Source organism: Mobula birostris, chromosome 13 (assembly GCF_030028105.1).
Source record: "Mobula birostris isolate sMobBir1 chromosome 13, sMobBir1.hap1, whole genome shotgun sequence".
Classification (NCBI taxonomy): domain Eukaryota; kingdom Metazoa; phylum Chordata; class Chondrichthyes; order Myliobatiformes; family Myliobatidae; genus Mobula; species Mobula birostris.
This window is the reverse complement of record NC_092382.1, coordinates 19,008,169-19,027,019: the sequence shown is the minus strand read 5'-3', so window position 1 is coordinate 19,027,019 and position 18,851 is coordinate 19,008,169. Positions and strand designations below refer to the sequence as shown.

General features: G+C 46.4%; 1 protein-coding gene across 1 annotated transcript in view; it reads right to left on the bottom strand.

The window, feature by feature from the left end:
- LOC140208553 (NACHT, LRR and PYD domains-containing protein 3-like) overlaps window positions 1-15,193 on the bottom strand; it is a 124,318-nt gene extending 109,125 nt beyond the window's left edge. The window contains exon 1 of the mRNA XM_072277300.1: window positions 14,727-15,193. The gene's annotated coding sequence lies outside the window, so the exon portion shown is untranslated. The remainder of the gene's footprint in view (window positions 1-14,726) is intronic.
- Between the last annotated feature and the right edge of the window lie 3,658 nt (window positions 15,194-18,851).

The window sequence follows — 18,851 nt, the reverse complement described above, 5'->3', positions numbered from 1 at the left end:
CTCCTGTGTGCCCTGACTGAGCACAGTGGTGACATTTTCCCTGAGTAGTAACACGATCCCTCCCCTTTAATCCTTTCCGCTCTGTCCTGTCTACAACTACCGAACCCCTTAATATTGATCAAGCAATCCTGCCCCTCCTGCAACTAAGTCTAACTAAGAGCTATAACATGATTATTCCATGTGTTGATCCATGCCCTGAGCTCATCTGCCTTGCCTTCCATACTTCTTGCATTAAAATACAAGCATCTTAGAATGTTAGTCACAGCCTTTTGATTGCTGACTTTGTCTGAGGTCTTAAGAATGTCTGTTTGAGGAACTTGGATAAGTACATGGATGGGTGAGGTACAGAGGTATGGTCAATGGGACTTGATAGATTGACAGTTTGACACAGAGACGGGAACAGTGCCCAGTACAACCCCTGGCGTGGGATAGCCTGATTGGGAATCATGTGTGGCAAAACATCCGGTGTCGGAGAAGGACACAGCAAATGGTGCACAATGGGATACAGAGAATGGGAATTGTGCTTGGTAAAAACCCTGCTGTGGGATTGCAGACTGGGAACCGTGTGCAGTACAATGCCCAGTGTCGGACACAGAGACCGGGAACCGTATTAATACCATAGATTTTTTTTCAGTGACTTGTGATCAGCCATAACTAACGTCCTTGCCACTGTGGATGAATAATTTTGACCAGACACACTGCCTCGCTACTCATTCATGGCTCCCCACCGCCACTCTCCATAACCCTGCTCGCTTCATCCCTCTCTCTCCCTCTCCCTTCCCAACTCACCCCACTCCCCTTGCCACCCATCACCCTCACCCCTCCTTTCTCATACGTGAGTGGGAAGTTTGATGAATGGGAAGCTTTTAAATTCCAACAAAAGGGAACCAAAGCAGCTGCAGGAAAGGAGAAGATGAAACATGAAGGCAGACTAGCCAATAACATGAAGCAGGATACCAGAAGATTATTCAGTTATATAAAGAGTAAAAGGGAGGTGAGAGTTGATATTGGACACTGGAAAATGATGGAAAATCATTTTCCTGTGGGCATACTCAGCAAATCTATAGAATAGTAACTAACAGGATCAATGAAAGATCAACCAGAGTGCAGAAGATACCAAATTGTGCAAATGGAAATATAAAATAAATAGCAATAAATAATGACAACATGAGATAATGAGATAAAGAGTCCTTAAAGTGCAATGGAGTAATGGAGGAGAAGGAAATGGCAGATGAACATAACAGGTACTTTGCATCAGTCTTCACTGTGGAAGACACTAGCAGTGTGCCACAGGTCTGTGAGTGTCAGGGAGCAGGAATGAGTGTCATTGCTATTACAAAGAAAAGAAGTACAATACAAACTCAAAGATCGAAAGGTGGATAAGTCAACTGGGCCACATCCCAGAGTCCTGAGAGAGGTTGCTGAAGAAATAACGGATGCATTGCTCATGATCTTTCAGGAATCATTTGATTCTGGCAGGACCCGGAGAAGTGGAAGATTGCAAATGTCACTCTGCTCATTAACGAGCGAGGACGGTAAAAGAAAGGACATTATAGACCAGTTAGCCTAATGCTAGTGGTTGGGAAAGTGTTGGAGCCTATTATTAAGAATTAGGTTTCAGGATACTTCGAGACTAGTGATAAAATATGTCAAAATCATCATGGTTTCTGGAAAGGAAAATCTTGCCTGATAAATCTGCTAGAGTTCTTCAAGGAAGTAACAAGCAGGGTGGACAACGGGGAGACAGTGAATGTAACTTACCTGCATTTTCAGAAGGCGTTTGATAAGGTGCCACACATGAGGCTAATTAACAAGCTAAAATCCTGTGGCATTACTGGAATGAGACTGGTATGATCAGCTGAATAGCTGACAGGCAGAAGGCAATGAGTGGGAATAAACGGGGCCTTTTCTGGTTGGCTGCCGGTGACTAGTGGTGTTCGTCAGAGTTCTGTATTTGGACCGCTACTTTTCACATTGTTTGTCAATAATGTAGATAATGGAATTGTTGGCTTTGTGGCAAAGTTTGTGGATGATAGGAAGATAGGTGGAGGGATAGGTAGTGCTGATGAAGCAATAACTCAGACAAATTGAAAGAACAGGCAAAAAAGTGGCAGGTTGAATACAGTGTTGGGAAATGTATGATAATGCATTTTGGTAAAATGAACAATAGTGCAGACTATCAGCTAAATGGGGAGAAGGTTCAAACATCAGAGTTGCAGAGGGAATCAGGAGAACTCAGGCAAGACTCAAGGTTAATTTACAGGTTGAGTCTGTGGTAAAGAAGGCAAATGCAATGTTGTCATTTATTTCAAGGGGAATAGAATATAAAAGAAGGAGAAAATTCTGAGTCTCTGTGAGACACTGGTCAGCCCATATTTCAAATGTCGCCAACAGTTCTGGGCCCAATATCTCAGAGAGCACGTGTTGTCTTTGTTGAGTGACCACAGGAGGTTCATGAGGATGATTGATTCCAGCAATGAAGGGTTAACGTATGAACAGCATTTGGCAGCTTTGGGCCTGTACTCACTGGAATTTAGAGAAATGCTGGGGAATCTCATTGAAACTTACCAACTGCTACAAGGACTGGCTAGGGTGGATGTGGGAGAGGATGGTTCCTGTGGTGGGGGTATCCAAAATCTAGAGGGCGCAGCCTCCAAACTGAGGGGCAACCGTTTAGAAAAGATGAAAGAAGGATTTGTTTCAGCCAGAGAGTAGTGAATCTGTGGAATGTTCTGCCACAGACTCTACTGGCAGACAAGTCTGTGTGTATATTCAAGGTGGAAGTTGATTGTCTCCTGATCAGTCAGGGCATTAAAGGATATGGGGTTGAGTGGGAGCAGAGATCAGCCATGAAGGAATGGTGGAGCAGAATCGACAGGCTGAATTCTGCTCCTGTGTCTTTTGGTCTGGTGACTGTCACAAACTGATTTTTTTAAGGAATCATGAAAAAAATGTTTTAGAAACAACTATACACAATGTGAGTCTGAAGGAAAAAACTATAAAATTCCGGAAACTCGCAGCAAGCAGGGCATCGACTGTAATTGGTAACGTTGTGGTTTCGAGACTACCAGTAGTGTTCTTTATATCAGTTTTCACATTCACTGACCTTCCCTGCAGTGAAGCAGACTAATAATGTGAATGTTTTCACACCTGAATGAAAGTGAAACGACAAACCAGTTGGATATGGTTTTAGCAGAACGGCCGAAAGTTCTGCTTGAGGAAAAACTGCCTCCAGTTCTGTGGAATGTGCGGGGCCAGATAGCTGCTTGCACCAGACCCTAAGGTTGTTATATCACAGAAAAACAACCCACACCTTTTCCCAGTACTCGTTCAACCTTATTTATTTCTCTTCTATAGGTAGATGACCAAAACTGCAGTAAACACTCCAAATTCAAACGCACCAATGTCACCAACCTCAAAATAACACCCCATCTCCAGGATTCAGTACATTAATTTACGCAGGCAATCTGGAAAAGGCTCTTTTTTATGACCCAATCTACCTGTGGCACTACTTTAAGTGTATTATACACCAGAATACTAAAGTGAGTTTGTTTACGTGATTGAGAGTGAAATGTCAAACCGGTTGGAATTGGTTTCAGCAGAAAGGCCACTCTCTGCTCTAAAGAACATGCAGCCAGCTGGTTAAACACAGACCCTGAGCTCCGAGTCTCACAGAAAAGCAACCCACATTTTCCAAATCAATCAGTGATATTGCCTCTTCCCCCTTCCTTTCCAGTTCCACTGAAGAGTTTCGGCCTGAAACATTCCCGTTGTATTCAGTTGCATACATATTGCCCACACCTGCTGAGTTACTCCAGCATTTTGTCTTTCCCTGGTTACGAAAGATCCACGACTGGGAGTGTGTGGGCAGTTTGAAACCGCATCAGAACACATCCACACTGTTGAATATTCTTGGGGAATTAAGGTGTGAATCATTCAAGTCTGATAGGAATTTCGGATCTTTACTCAATCAAATCTTTGTCTGTGATCAAGGAGTCACAGAGTCATAGTTAAGAGAGTCATATTGAAACAGAACACAGTACAGACGCTTTGTCCGAGCCATTTAAACCGCCCGTTCCCGCCCACCTGCACAGTAGCCATATTCCCCCATCCATATTTTCAAAGGCGAAATCGTGCTCGCATGTACCACTTCTATTGGCAGCTCATTCCACTGTCTCTCCACTCTCTGATTGAAGACGTCTTCACTCATGTCCCCCTGAAACTTTTCACCTTTCACCCATAATGCATGATCTCTGGTTGTCGTTCCACCCGACTTCAGTGGAAAAGGCCTGCTTGCATTTACCTATCTATACGCATCATCCTGTTGTACTGCTCTATCGAATCCCCTCTCAATTTTTAGCGTTTCAAGGATTAAAGTCTGAAACTACTCAACCTTTCCTTATCACTCAGGTCCTCCGGAAACATCCCTGAAATTTTTCCCAGTACTCTTTCAAACTTACTTGCATCTTTCCCGTAGGTAGGTGACCAAAACTACACACAATACTCTAAATTCAGCCTCATCGATGTCTTATACAACTTCAAAATAACATCCTGTCTCCTGCAGTCGATAATTTAATTTATGAAGGTCACTTTGGCAAAAGCTTTTATTTACGACCCGATCTACCTGTGGTGCTACTTTCAATGAATTATGGACCTGTATTCCCAGATCCTTTTGTTCCACCACAATTTTTAGTGCTCTACTGTTTACTGTGTAAGACCTACCATAGTGCAACACTTCACACTTGCCTGCATTAAATCCCGTCTGCCATTGTCAGCGCAGTATTTCCAGCTGTTCCAGATCCCACTGTAACCTGTGAAAACTTGCCTCTCTGTCAACTACACCCTCAATCTTGGTGTCATATGCAAATGTGCTTATCAAGTTAAAAACATTATCATCCCAATCATTGATGTAGATGGCAAACAGCAACAGACCCAACTACCATTCCTGCGGCTCTCCACTGGTCATAAGCCCCGATTAATGGAGATAATCATCTACCATCACTGTCTACCTTCTCCCAAAACACCATTGTCTACTCCAATTTACTTCCTTGCGTTGAACGTGATGCAAATGAATTTTCTTGACCAACCTCCTACACGGGATTGTTAAATGCTAGCAAAAGTGTACGTAAACAACATCAGTCCTGTCTTTTCAAATACTTATATATGCAGTGCTTCTAATAACTTCCACACTACTGATGTCAGAAGCACTGGTCTATAGTTTTCTGGGTTTTTTTTCAGCCTTTCTTCAACAGCAGAATAATGTCATTTACTTGGATTTTCAGAATGCGTTTGATGAGGTGCCATACATGAGGCTGCTTAACAAGGTAAAATCCTATGGCATTACAGGAAAGACACTGGCATGGATAGCAGAATGGCTGGCAGGCAGGAGGCATCGAGTGGGAATAAAGGAGGCCTTTTCTGGTTGGCTGCCTAGTGGTGTACCACAGGGGTCAGTATTCGGTCTGCTGCTTTTCACATTGTTTGCCAATGATTTAGATAATAGAATTGATGGCTCTGTGGCAAAGGTTGCGGATGATATGCGGGTAGGTGGAGGGGTAGGTAGTGCTGAGGAAACAATGCGACTGCAGCTGGACTTAGACAAATTGGAAGAATGGGCAAAAATGTGTCAGATTGAATACAATGTTGGGAAAAGTATGATGATGCATTTTAGTACAAAGAATGATAGTACACACTATCATCTAAATGGAGAGAAGGTTCAAATGTCAGAGCTGCAGAGGGACTTTGGAGTCCTCATGTAAGACTCCGAGGAAGTTAATTTATAGTTTGAATCTGCGGTAAAGAAGGCAAATAAAATGTCCTTTATTTGATGGGGAGTAAAATATAAAAAACAAGGAGATAATGTTGTTTGAGATAATGCCGAGCCTTTATAAGACACTAGTCAGGCCACACTTTGAATATTGTCAATGGTTTTGGGCTCAATATCTCTGAAAGGATGTGTATTCATTGTGCAGAGTACAGAGGAGATTAACGAGGATGATTCCAGGAATGAAGGGGTTAACATCTGAGGAGTGTTTGGCGGCTTTGGGCCAATATTCACCGGCATTTAGAAGGATGCGGGGTTGGGGGGGGGGGGAGGATCTCATTGAAACCTACCAAATGTTGAAAGGACTGGCTAGGGTGGAAGTCAAGTATCTTTCCTTTGGTGGGGGTATCCAACACTAGAGGGCACAGCCTCAAAATTGAGGGGGGTACCCTTTAGAGCAGTGTTAAGAAGAATTTTTAGCCAGACTGCAGTAGATCTGTGGAATGCTTGGCTGCAGGCTGCACTGGAGGCCAAATTCATGCATATATTTAAGGCGAAATGGCAGAGTTTACTGATTTGTCAGGGCAAAGGATATGGCGAGAGGGCAGGTGTATGGGGTTGTTCTTGATGCTGGATCAGCAGCTTGATACCACCCAAAATGCACCTCCTACGGTTTGCCGACTAGAAACATAGAAAACCTACAGCACAATACAGGCCCTTCGGCCCACGAAGCTGTGCCAAACATGTCGTTACCTTAGAAATTACTAGGCTTACCCATAGCCCTCCATTTTTCTGAGCTCCATTTACCTATCCAAAAGTCTCTTAAAAGACCCTACCGTTGCCGGCAGCCCATTCCACACACTCACCACTCTGAGTAAAATACTTAACCCTGACATCTCCTCTGTACGAACTCTCCAGCACCTTAAACCTGTGTCCTCTTGTGGCAACCATTTCAGCCCTGTCAAAAAGCCTCTGACTATACACATGATCAATGCCTCTCATCATCTTGTACACCTCTATCAGGTCACCTCCGTCGCTCCAAGGAGAAAAGACCGAGTTTACTCAACCTATTCTCATAAGGCATGCTCCCCAATCCAGGCAACATCCTTGTATATCTCCTCTGCACCTTTTCATTGGTTTCCACATCCTTCTTGTAGTGAGGTGACCAGAACTGAGCACAGCACTCCAAGTGGGGCCTGACCAGGGTCCTATATAGCTGCAACATCCCACTGTAACCTCTGACAGCCCTCCACACTATCCACAACACTCCCAACCTTTGTGTCATCAGCAAATTTACTCACCCATCCCTCCACTTCCTCATCCAAGTCATTTATTGAAATCACAAAGACCACGGGTCCCAGAACAGATCCCTAAGGCACACCACTGGTCACCGGACTCTATGCAGAATATGATGCATTTACAACCACTCTTTGCCTTCTGTGGGCAAGCCAGTTCTGGATCCACAAAGCAAGGTCCCCTTGGATCCCATGCCTCCTACTTTCCCATAAGCCTGCGATGGGGTACCTTCTCAAATGCCTTACTGAAATCCATATACACTACATCTACTGCTCTTCCTTCACCAATGTGTTTAGTCAGATCCTCAAGAAATTCAATCAGGCTCGTAAGGCACAACATGCCCTTGACAAAGCCATGCTGACAATTCCTAATCATATTATACCTCTCGAAATGTTCATAAATCCTGCCTCTCAGGATCTTCTCCATCAACTCACTGGTCTATAATTTCCTGGGCTAACTCTATTCCCTTTCTTGAATAAAGGAACAACATCCACAACCCTCCAATCCTCTAGAACCTCTCTCGTCCCCATTGATGATTCAAAGATTATCACCAGAGGATCAGCAATCTCCTCCCTCGACTCCCACAGTAGCCTGTGGTACATCTCATCCGGTCCCGGTGACTCACCCAACTTAATGCTTTCCAAAAGCTACAGCGCATCCTCTCCCTTAATATCTACATGCTCAAGCTTAACAGTCTGCTGCAAGTCATCACTACTATCACCAAGATCTTTTTCCATAGTGTATACTGAAGTAAAGTATTCACTAAGTACCTCTGCTGTTTCCTCCGGTTCCATACACACTTCCCCACTGTCACACTTGATAGGTCCTATTCTTACACATCTTATCCTCTTGCTCTTCACATCCTTGTAGAATACCTTGGAGTTTTCCTTAATCCTGCCCACCAAGGCCTTCTCATGGGCCCCTCTGGCTCTCCTAATTTCCTTTTTAATCTCCTTCCTGTTAGCCTTATAATCTTCTAGATCTCTAGCATTAACTAGCTCTCTGAACCTTTTGTAATCTTTTCTTTTCTTCTTGACTAGATTTATTACAGCCTTTGTACGCCACAGTTCCTGTACCTTACCATAACTTCCCTGTCTCATGGGAACATACCTATGCAGAACTCCACACAGATATCCCCTGAACATTTGCCACATTTCTTCCGTACTTTTCCCTGAGAACATCTGTTTCCAGTTTAAGCTTCCAATTTCCTGCCTGACAGCCTCATAATTCCCCTGACTTCAATTAAACACTTTTCTAACTTCTGTGTTCCTATCTCTCTTCAATGCTATTGTAAAGGAGATAGAATTATGATCACTATCTCCAAAGTGCCCTGAGAGATCGGACACCTGACCAGATTTATTTCCCAATACCAAATCAAGTACAGTCTCTCCTTTTCTAGGCTTATCTACATATGGTGTCAAGAAACCGTCTTAAACACACCTAACAAACTCCACCTCATCTAAACCACTTGCCCCAGGGAGGTGCCAATCAATATTTGGGAAATTAAAATCTCCCATCATGACAACTTTGTTATTATTACACCTTTCCAGGATCTGTTTCCCTATCTGCACCTCGGTATCCCCGTGACTATTGGGCGGCCTATAAAAACCACCAAGTTATTGACCCCTTCCTGTTCCTAACCTCCACCCACAGAGACTCAGTAGGGAAACCCTCCATGATGTCCACCTTTTCTGCAGCCCTGACACTATTTCTGATCAACAGTGCCACACCCTCACCTCTTTTGCCTCCCTCCCTGTCCTTTCTGAAACATCTAAAACCCAGCACTTGAAGTAACCTTTCCTGACCCTGAGCCATCCAAGTATCTGTAATGGCCACCACATTATATCTCCGAGTACGGATCCTGAAACAGAAAACCCACAGCACAACACAGGCCCTTTGGCCCACAAAGCTGTGCCGTACATGTCCTTACCTTAGAACTACCGAGGCTTACCCATAGCTCTCTATTTTCCTAAACTCCATGTACCAATCCAGGAGTCTCTTTAAAGACGCTATCGTTTCGCCTCCACCACCGTCGCCGGCAGCCCATTCCACACACTCACCACTCTCTGCGTAAAAAACTTACCCCTGACATCTCCTCTATACCTATTTCCAAGCACCTTAAAACTCTGCCCTCTCATGCTAGCCATTTCAGCCCTGGGAAAAGGCCTCTCACTATCCATATGATCAATGCCTCTCATTATCTTGTACACCTCCATCAGGTCACCTCTCATCCTCCGTCGCTCCAAGGAGAAACGGCCGAATTCATTCAACCTATTCTCCTAAGGCATGCTCCCCAATCCAGGCAACAGACTTGTAAATCTCCTCTGCACCCTTTCTATGGTTTCCACGTCCTTCCTGTCGTGAAGTGACCAGAACTGAGCACAGTACTCCAAGTGGGCTCTGACTAGGGTCCTATATAGTTGCAACATTACATCGCAGCTCTTAAACAATCCCACAGTTGATGAAGGCCAATGCACCATATGCCTTCTTAACCACAGAGTCAACCCACGCAGCTACTTTGGGCATCCTATGGACTTGGACCCCAAGATCCCTCTGATCCTCCACAATGCCAAGAGTCTTACCATTAATACTATATCTGCCATCATATTTGACGTACCAAAGTGAGCCACCTCACACTTATCTGGGATGAACTCCATCTGCCACTTCTCAGCCCAGTTTTGCATCCTATCAATGTCCTGCTGTAACCTCTGACAGCCCTCCACACTGTCCACAACATGCCCAACCTTTGTGTCATCAGCAAATTTACGAACCATCTCTCGACTTCGTTATCCAGGTCATTTATAAAAATCACGAAGAGTAAGGGTCCCAGAACAGGTCCCTGAGGCACACCACTGGTCACCGGCCTCCATGCAGAATATGAGTCATCTATAACCACTCTTTGCCCTCTGTGGGCAAGTCAGTTCCAGATCCACAAAGCTACGTCCCCTTAGATCCCATGCCTCCTTACTTTCTCTGTAAGCCTTGCATGGGGTACCTTATCAAATGCTTTGCTGAAATCCATATACACCACATGGCTTTCCCTTCATCAATGTGTTTAGTCTGAAACAATCGATCGACAAATGATGCAATAGCCACAGCTCTACGTACCGTCCTTACACATCTGGAGAAGAAGATATGAGAATGCTGTTCTTGGACTAGAGTTCAGGATGCAACACCATAGCTCCATCCAGGCTCAATAAGAATCTCAGAGCCCTCACCTTGACCCTGCCTTGGGCAGTTGGATCCTGGACTTCCTGTCAGATTGCCAGCAGGTTGTAAAAGTGGGCTCCCTCACCTCCAACCCTCTGATTGCCAACACAGGTGCCCCTCAGGGCTGCATATTGTGTCCTCCCTTTTACTCCCTGTATACTCATGACTGTATCACCACCCACAGCTCCAATCTGCTAAGTAAATTTGCTGACAACACTACATTGATTGGCCTAATCTCAATCAATAACGAGGTGGCCTACAGGGAAGAAGTCAAGAAAACAACCTTTCCCTCAATGTTGCCAAAACAAAGGAGTTGGTTGTGGACTACGGGAGAAATGGAGATGGGCTAACCCCTATTGACATCATTGGATCTCGGGTTGAGAAAGTGAACAGCTTTAAGTTCCTCGGCATCCACATCACTGAGGACATCACCTGTTCTGTACATACCGACTGTGTGGTGAAAAAGGCACAACAGTGCCTCTTTCACTTCAGACGCTTGAAGAAGTCTGACATGGACACAATTGAGAGCATCCTGCCTGGCTGCATCACTGCCTGGTATGGGATCTGTACCTCCCTCAATCGCAGAACTCTGCAGAGAGTGATGCAGAGAGGCCAGCGCATCTGTAGTTGTGAACTTTCCACTATTCAGGACATTTACAAGGCCAGGTGTGTAAAAAGGGCCTGAAGAATCATTGGGAAACCAAGCCATCCCAACCACAGTCTGTTCCAGCTGCTACCATCCGGGACATGGTACCGCAGCATAAAATCCAGGACCAACAGGCTCCTGGACAGCTTCTTCCACCAGGCCATCAGACTGATTAACTCACGCTGACTCGAGTGTACTCTATATTGCATTGACTGTTCTATTTATTATAAATTACTTTAAATAACTATGATTGCACATTGCATAATTAGATAGAGATGCAACATAAAGATTTTTACTCCTCACGTATATGAAGGACATAAGAAATAAATCCGATTCAATTTCATTTAATTCATCTCAGTCCCAGACTGTACATCCCCTCTTTCAGAGACTGGGATCCCTAGTTCAACTGGTAATGATGTTGTGCATTTCAATGTGCTCACCTCTCAGCCCCCGATTCTCTAAATGAAAGGGTTATCACATTTGATCCTTCTTCATATGATGACCCCACCACTCCAGGGATCAGTCTGGTGAATCGTCATTGCACTGTCTAACCTCACCCGTGTTTTCACCACGACTCTTCTCCCACCCCTAACACTACTTCCACCTTCCCACCTGCCCCTCACCTGGATCCACTTTCACTCCCCAGCTCTTGCCCCATTCCCACCTCTCACCTATCTTAATTTCCCATCTACTGTTGGTCTTAAATACCCCCAGTCGGGCCTCCGCAGCTGACTCTGCTAATTTCACAAATTCGTCACACTCTGGCTAAAGAAATTTTGCTGCATCTCGGTTTTAAATATGCATCCCTCTGTCCTGAGGGGCATTCACAATTTTAAATGTGTGCAAATTGACCGCCTGGGTTGCTGATTGGGATCTTCCGCAGGGAGAGTTAAGTGTATACATCTTTCAGGAGTGCAGATAGCTGGAAAATAAATGAATAAGTGGCCAGCAACACACACAAAATTTGCTGATGAATGCAGCAGGCCAGGCAGCATTTATAGGAAGAGGTACAGTGAACGCTTTGGGCTGAGACCCTTCATCAGGACTAACTGAAAGAAGAGATAGTAAGAGATTTGAAAGTGGGAGGGGGAGGGGGATATCGGAAATGATAGGAGAAGACAGGAGGGAGAGGGATGGAGCTAAGAGCTGGAAAGTAAATAAATAACGGATCGGGTATGAAGGGGATGTAGGGCGTTAACGGAAGTTAGAGAAGTCAATGTTCATGCCATCAGGTTGGAGGCTACCCAGACGGAATATGAGGTGTTGTTCCTCCAACCTGAGAGTGGCTTCATCTTGACAGTAGAGGAGGCTGTGGATAGACATATCAGAGTGAGAATGGGACATGGAATTAAAATGTGTGGCCACTGGGAGATTCTGCTTTCTCTGGCGGACAGAGTGTAGGTGTTCAGCGAAAAGGTCTCCCAGTCGGCATCGGGTCTCACCAATATATAGAAGGCCACATCGGGGCACCGGATGCAGTATATTACCGCAGCCAACTCACAGGTGAAGTGTCGCCTCACCTGGACGGACTGTCTGGGGCCCTGAATGGTAGTGAGGGAGGAAGTGTAAGGGCACGTGTAGCACTTGTTCCGCTTACAAGGATAAGTGCCGGGAGGGAGATCGGTGGGGAGGGATGGGGGACGAATGGACAAGGAAGTCGCATAGGGAGCAATCCCTGTTGAAAGCTGGGGGGGGGGGGTGGTTAGGGAAAGATGTGCTTAGTGGTGGGATCCCATTGGAGATGGCGGAAGTTACGGAGAATTAAATGTTAGACCCGGAGGCTGGTGGGGTGGTAGGTGAGGACAAGGGGAACCCTATTCCTAGAGGTGTGGTGGGAGGATGGGGTGAGAGCAGATGTGCGTGAAATGGGAGAGATGCATTTGAAAGCAGAGTTGATGGTGGAGGTGGGAAGCCCCTTTCTTTAAAAAAGAACAGGCAGGTTTGTGGATCTTGGGTAGGAGGTAGAAACAGGAAGTGGGGGGTGTGGAAACTATAAGGTTGATAGCAGTGGATGGGAGATCTCCTGAGCAGATAAAGTTGGTGATGGTTCCCACACCCTGCACTTCCCATTTCTACCTCCTACCCAAGATCCACAAACCTGCCTGTCCAGGTAGACCAATTGTCTCAGCTTGCTCCTGCCCCACCGAACTCATTTCTGCATACCTCGACATTATTTTATCCCCTCTTGTTCAATCCCTTCCTACCTATGTTCGTGACACTTCTCACACTCTGAAATTGTTTGATAATTTTATGTTTACTGGCCCCCACCGCTTTATTTTCACCATGGATGTCCAGTCCGTGTATACCTCCATCCCCACCAGGAAGGTCTCAAAGCTCTCCGCTTCTGTTTGTATTCCAGACCTAACCAGTTCCCCTCTACTGCCACTCTGCTTCGTCTAGCAGAATTAGTCCTTACTCTTAATAATTTCTCCTTTGGCTCCTTCCACTTCCTCCAAACTAAAGGTGTAGCCATGGGCACCCGTATGGGTCCCAGCTATGCCTGCCTTTTTGTTGGCCTTGTGGAACAATCCATGTTCCAAACCTATACTGGTATCTGTCCCCAACTTTTCCTTCGCTACATCAACGACTGCATTGGCGCTGCTTCCTGCACGCATGCTGAGCTTGTTGACTTCATTAAGTTTGCCTCCAACTTTCACCCTGCCCTCAAGTTTACCTGGTCCATTTCCGACACTACCCTCCCCTTTCTTGATCTTTCTGTTTCTATCTCTGGAGACAGCTTATCTACTGATGTCTACTATAAGCCACCAGACTCTCACAGCTACCTGGACCATTCCTCTTCTCACCCTGTCTCTTGAAAAAAATGCCATCCCCTTCTCACAATTCCTCCGTCTCCGCCGCATCTGCTCTCAGTATGAGGCTTTTCATTCCAGGACGAGGGAGATGCCCTCCTTTTTTACCCGTTTCGACGTGTCAACCCATCGCCTCCTCCTGTGCCAAGATGAGGCCACCCTCAGGGTTTTATAAAGCTACAACACAACTTCCAGACTTTTGAACTCAATGTCTCGACTAATAAAGACAACCATGCCATTTGGCTTCTTAAGCACCCGATCAATCTGTGCAGTCATTTTCAGGGAGCGATGAATTTTAAGAACCCTCTGATCATCAACACTGTTCAGCGTCTTACATTTAACAGTGTCCTGTATCTTTACATTTGGCCAACCGAGCTGCCAAGATGATCGTCACTAATCAAATCTCACTGAGATTTCTCAGGTCCTGTTGAATTTATTGACAAGTGCGCAAGTACGGGAAGTTACAGGTAGAGAAAAACACTGATTTGTAGAAGCATCACAGGCAAGTGCATTCAGATAACACACGGAAAACAAATTATACGATTCTTGGTCAGTAACATTATAGAAATATGTTTTATGTCATCCTGCTAACAGGGCCAGAACAACAGGGGCTGAGCGGCGGCTCATCTCAGACGGTTCGGTGTGAAGGTCTCACGACCCGGACCGACCCCGGCAGATTCTGTCAAGGAAGCGAGGCGAGGCCGCCAGTTCGGGAAAGTTCATCCCCTCCCCCTTCAGGTTTCACCGATCACCTTGTGTTTCTCTCTCCCTTTCCCACCCCCACCTTTTATTCTCCTGTCCTGCCGAAGGGTTTCGGCCGGTAACGCGACTGTACTCTTTTCCTGGGTGCTGCCGGGCCTGCTGAGTTCCTCCAGCACTTTGCGGAAGTTGCTCGGATTTCCAGCAACTCCAGATTTTCTCTTGTTTGAATTCGAAAAGTTAAAGGGACTCACTGCCCAACATCAGACCTCCCCCACTCGGGGCCGACTTCAATACTCACCGAATGGAAATTGTCGGTGTTGTCCCGCAGAGAATAATCCGTTCCCGGATCCCGATCCCGATCCCACCGCCGACTCACTTCAACAAAGGACGGAAAACAACACCGCCCTGCCCGTACTGAGCATGCGCGATGTCGTCTGCGCGTCATCAGCGCGGTGGGCGGGGCCTCGGAACCAAACCAGGGATGCTGCGCGGGCGGGCTGGGAGATCCCTCCCGGTACTTATCCTTGTAAGCGGAACAAGTGCTACACATGCCCGTGCACTTCCTCCCACAGCACCTTCTGTATACTGGCGAGACCCGACGCAGACCGGGAGATCGACTCGCTGAACACCTACGCTCTGTCCGCCAGAGAAAGCAGGATCTCCCAGTGGCCGCACATTTTAATTCCACATCCCATTCCCATTCTGACATGTCTATCCACGGCCTCCTCTGCTGTAAAGATGAAGCCACACTCAGGTTGGAGGAACAACACCTTACATTCCGTCTGGGTAGCCTCCAACCTGATGGCATCAACATCGACTTCTCTAACTACCGCTAATGCCCCACCCCCCCTCGTACCCCATCCCTTATTTATTTATTTATAGACACACATTCCTTTTCTCTCTCTGTCCCTCTGACTATACCCCTTGCCCATCCTCTGAGTTCCCCTCCCCCTTTTCCTTCTCCTTAGGTCTCCTGTCCCACGATCCTTTCATATCCGTTTTGCCAACAACTTTCCACCTCTTGGCTCCATCCCTCCCCCTCCTGTCTTCTCCTATCATTTTGGATCTCCCCCTCCCCTTCCCACTTTCAAATGTCTTACTAGCTCTTCTTTCATTTGGTCCTGACGAAGGGTCTTGGCCCGAAACGTCGACTGTACCTCTTCCTAGAGATGCTGCCTGGCCTGCTGTGTCCAGCAGCAACTTTAATGTGTGTTGCTTGAATTTCCAGCATCTGCAGAATTCCTGGTGTTTGCAGATGCCGCATCTCTGCGGCAAAACGGGATCACGTGACCCGGTGACGTCTCCTCGCCCCTCACACGCTGCCCGACGCGTTTCCCACTTTATTTCATTATTTCCCGTATTATTTCAGCAACATTTTTAATTTTTCCCTCCATATCTTCCCTGTCCCTTCCTCTCCACCCCCCCCCCCGGGTCACAGAGTTCTATGTTTATTAACACTTGTTTCTATTCACATTCCTCCGATCACTGAGTCTTCACCGGCCTCTGTGGTGGAGATTTACAGACATTCACCCCCCTCGGAGTGGAGACATTTCCCCTCATCTCAGTCCCGGTCAGTCCACCCCCTTTTTCAGAGACTGGGATCCCTGGTTCAGCCGGTAATGATGTTGTGCATTTCAATGTGTTCACCTCTCAGTCCTCGATTCTCTAAATGAAAGGGTTATCGCATTTGATCTTTCTTCACATGATGACCCCACCACTCCAGGGATCAGTCTGGTGAATCTTCATTGCACTCTCCATAACAAATACTCTCCAACCTCTTTGTTAATCCTCTGTGGAATTAATTTCCATCTTCTGCAGCCCCGTGTTGCCCCAACCACTCACCTCCCACCCCGTCACTATTTCCACCTTCCCACCTCCCCCTCACCTGGATCCACCTCTCACTCCCCAGCTCTTGCCCCATCCCCACCCCTCACCTCTTTTCTCGGACTATTTCCCGTCCACTCTCAGTCCAGAGGGAGGGTCTCGGCCCGAAATGTTGACGGTCCATTTCCCTCCACAGATGCTGCCCGACCCACTGAGTTCCTCCGGCAGTTTGTTCTTTGGTCTGTGTGACCCGTGTTAGTGTGGGGAGCGGGATTTTACACCATATTCCCGGTACAGTCTCAACAAAACACAAATAATTGTCACTTTGCCCGGACCATCGGCCCCGCTTGCAGGGCAACAGTCTGCCGGTGTTTGCCCCCCAATGTGGTGAATCGCCACCACCGTGGGCTCAGACATTTCCACAGATGAGCCCCTCCTGTCCCCACCGGGACAAACATCCTGTCCGCCCCCTCTCTCACCGTCTTCATCCTCTCCCTCCCCGGGGAACCGGCATCAAACCGACGGGCCGAGCGGTCTCCTCCTACCTCTCAGCGACACATCAGACTCCGGCCGCAGGAGACGCTTCACAAACGCCCCAACTTCCCTCGGAGGGAAATGGAAATAAATCAGAAAGCGGACATTTACTTTGACGGTTGTCCCGCCGTGACGGAAAGTTCGGGAGACGGTGTCGGCGGAGGTAACGCCCTCTCGGCTGGTCCGCCTCCGCTATTGGCTGGAAGCAGTGATTGACACTGCTTCGTACCAATGGGAATAGCGCAGCGCGTGAATCCTCTGTTGACAGCGGTGGGGGAGGGGCTGGTCACGTGATTCGTAGCCCAGCCGTTAAACCGACCAAGCTCGAGCTCACCAGCGCGCGGGGCACAAAAGGCCCCGGATGATCGGTTGAGGTGAGAAGGGGTCTCCGGGTTGGGGGTCTCACCGGGCGGCGTTTTCAACACCGACTTCGGGTAGTTGCTGTGACTCCGGACTCCGTGACCCGCAATCCCGGGACAGTCCTGCTCTCTTCCCTCTCTCTCAGCCCCACCATCCGTACACGGGCCCCGGGGAGCTTCCGGCTGATGAGGGAATGGGAACCGATGGGTCTCTCAGACAGAGCTGAGCTCCAGCTGTCTAAATGCAAGGATCGGGAACTCGGAGAAAGGGAACAAAATCTTTTACATCAGCTGTTGTGAAAATCACCTTTGTTCTGCCTCCAGTCACAAACAAGAGAAAATCTGCAGATGCTGGAAATCCGAGCAACACACACAAATTGCTGGAGGAACTCAGCATTAGTACTCTTTTCCATAGATGCTGCCTGGCCTGCTGAGTTCCCCCAGCATTTTGTGTCTGTTGCTTGTTCCACCCCCTCTTGTTCTGGACTTTCTACCCGTGAGAACATGTTTTTTAAAATTTTTTTTAGTTTTCTACAAACAGTGTCGAAGAAAAAAATCAATAGTGTAAATAGAGGGATCATTGCAATACAGAAAAAAATAACAATAATACATGTCTTAATAAATGAGTAAGTCACCCATATTAAAAATGAAAAATTAGAAAGGAAAGCACCCAACCCACCCACGATCCAACTCCAAGCCAACTATTATAATATAAGTATTTAAAAGGACATTTGAGATAAACTTTTATCACCCCAGATCTATATATTGTAGTAAAAAGAGAAATCACTAATAAAAAAAGCAGCCTGCTAACTAAACAAAGAATCAAAGAAAGCTGGAAATGCAGGATCTGACTATCAAGGGAAGAAAAAACATACACTTGTCAATCCACGTGAGAATTATGAAAATATTCAAGAAAAGGTCCCCATACCTTATGGAACTTTATATCTGAATTAAAAAGTGGATGGTAACCGTATAACCCTTCTAGTCCGTGCCGAACTCTTACTCTCACCTAGTCCCACCGACCTGAACTCAGCCCATAACCCTCCATTCCTTTCCTGTCCATATATCTGTCCAATTTTACTTTAAATGAAAACATTGAACCTGCCTCAACCACTTCTGCTGGAAGCTCGTTCCACACAGCTACCACTCTCTAAGTAAAGAAGTTCCCTGTCATGTTACCCCTAAACTTTTGCCCTTTAACTCTCAACTCGCGTCCTCTTATTTGAATCTCCCTCACTCTCAATGGAAAAAGCCTATCCACATTAAATCTATCTATCCCCCTCATAATTTCAAATACCTCTATCAAGTCCCCCCTCAACCTTCTATGCTCCAAAGAATGAAGACCTAACTTGTTCAACCTTTCTCTGTAACTTAGGAGATGAAACCCAGGCAACATTTTAGTAAATCTCCGCTGTACTCTCCCAGTTTTATTGACATCTTTCCTGTAATTCAGTGACCAGAACTGTATACAATACTCCAAATTTGGCTTTAGCAATGCCTTATAGAATTTCAACATTACATCCCAACTCCTATACCCAATGCTCTGATTTGTAAATGCCAGCATACCAAAAGCTTCCTTCACCACCCTATCCACATGGGATTCCACTTTCAGGGAACTATGCACCATTACTCCTAGATCCCTCTGTTCTACTGCATTCTTCAGTGCCCTACCATTTACCATGTATGTCCTATTTTGATTAGTCCTA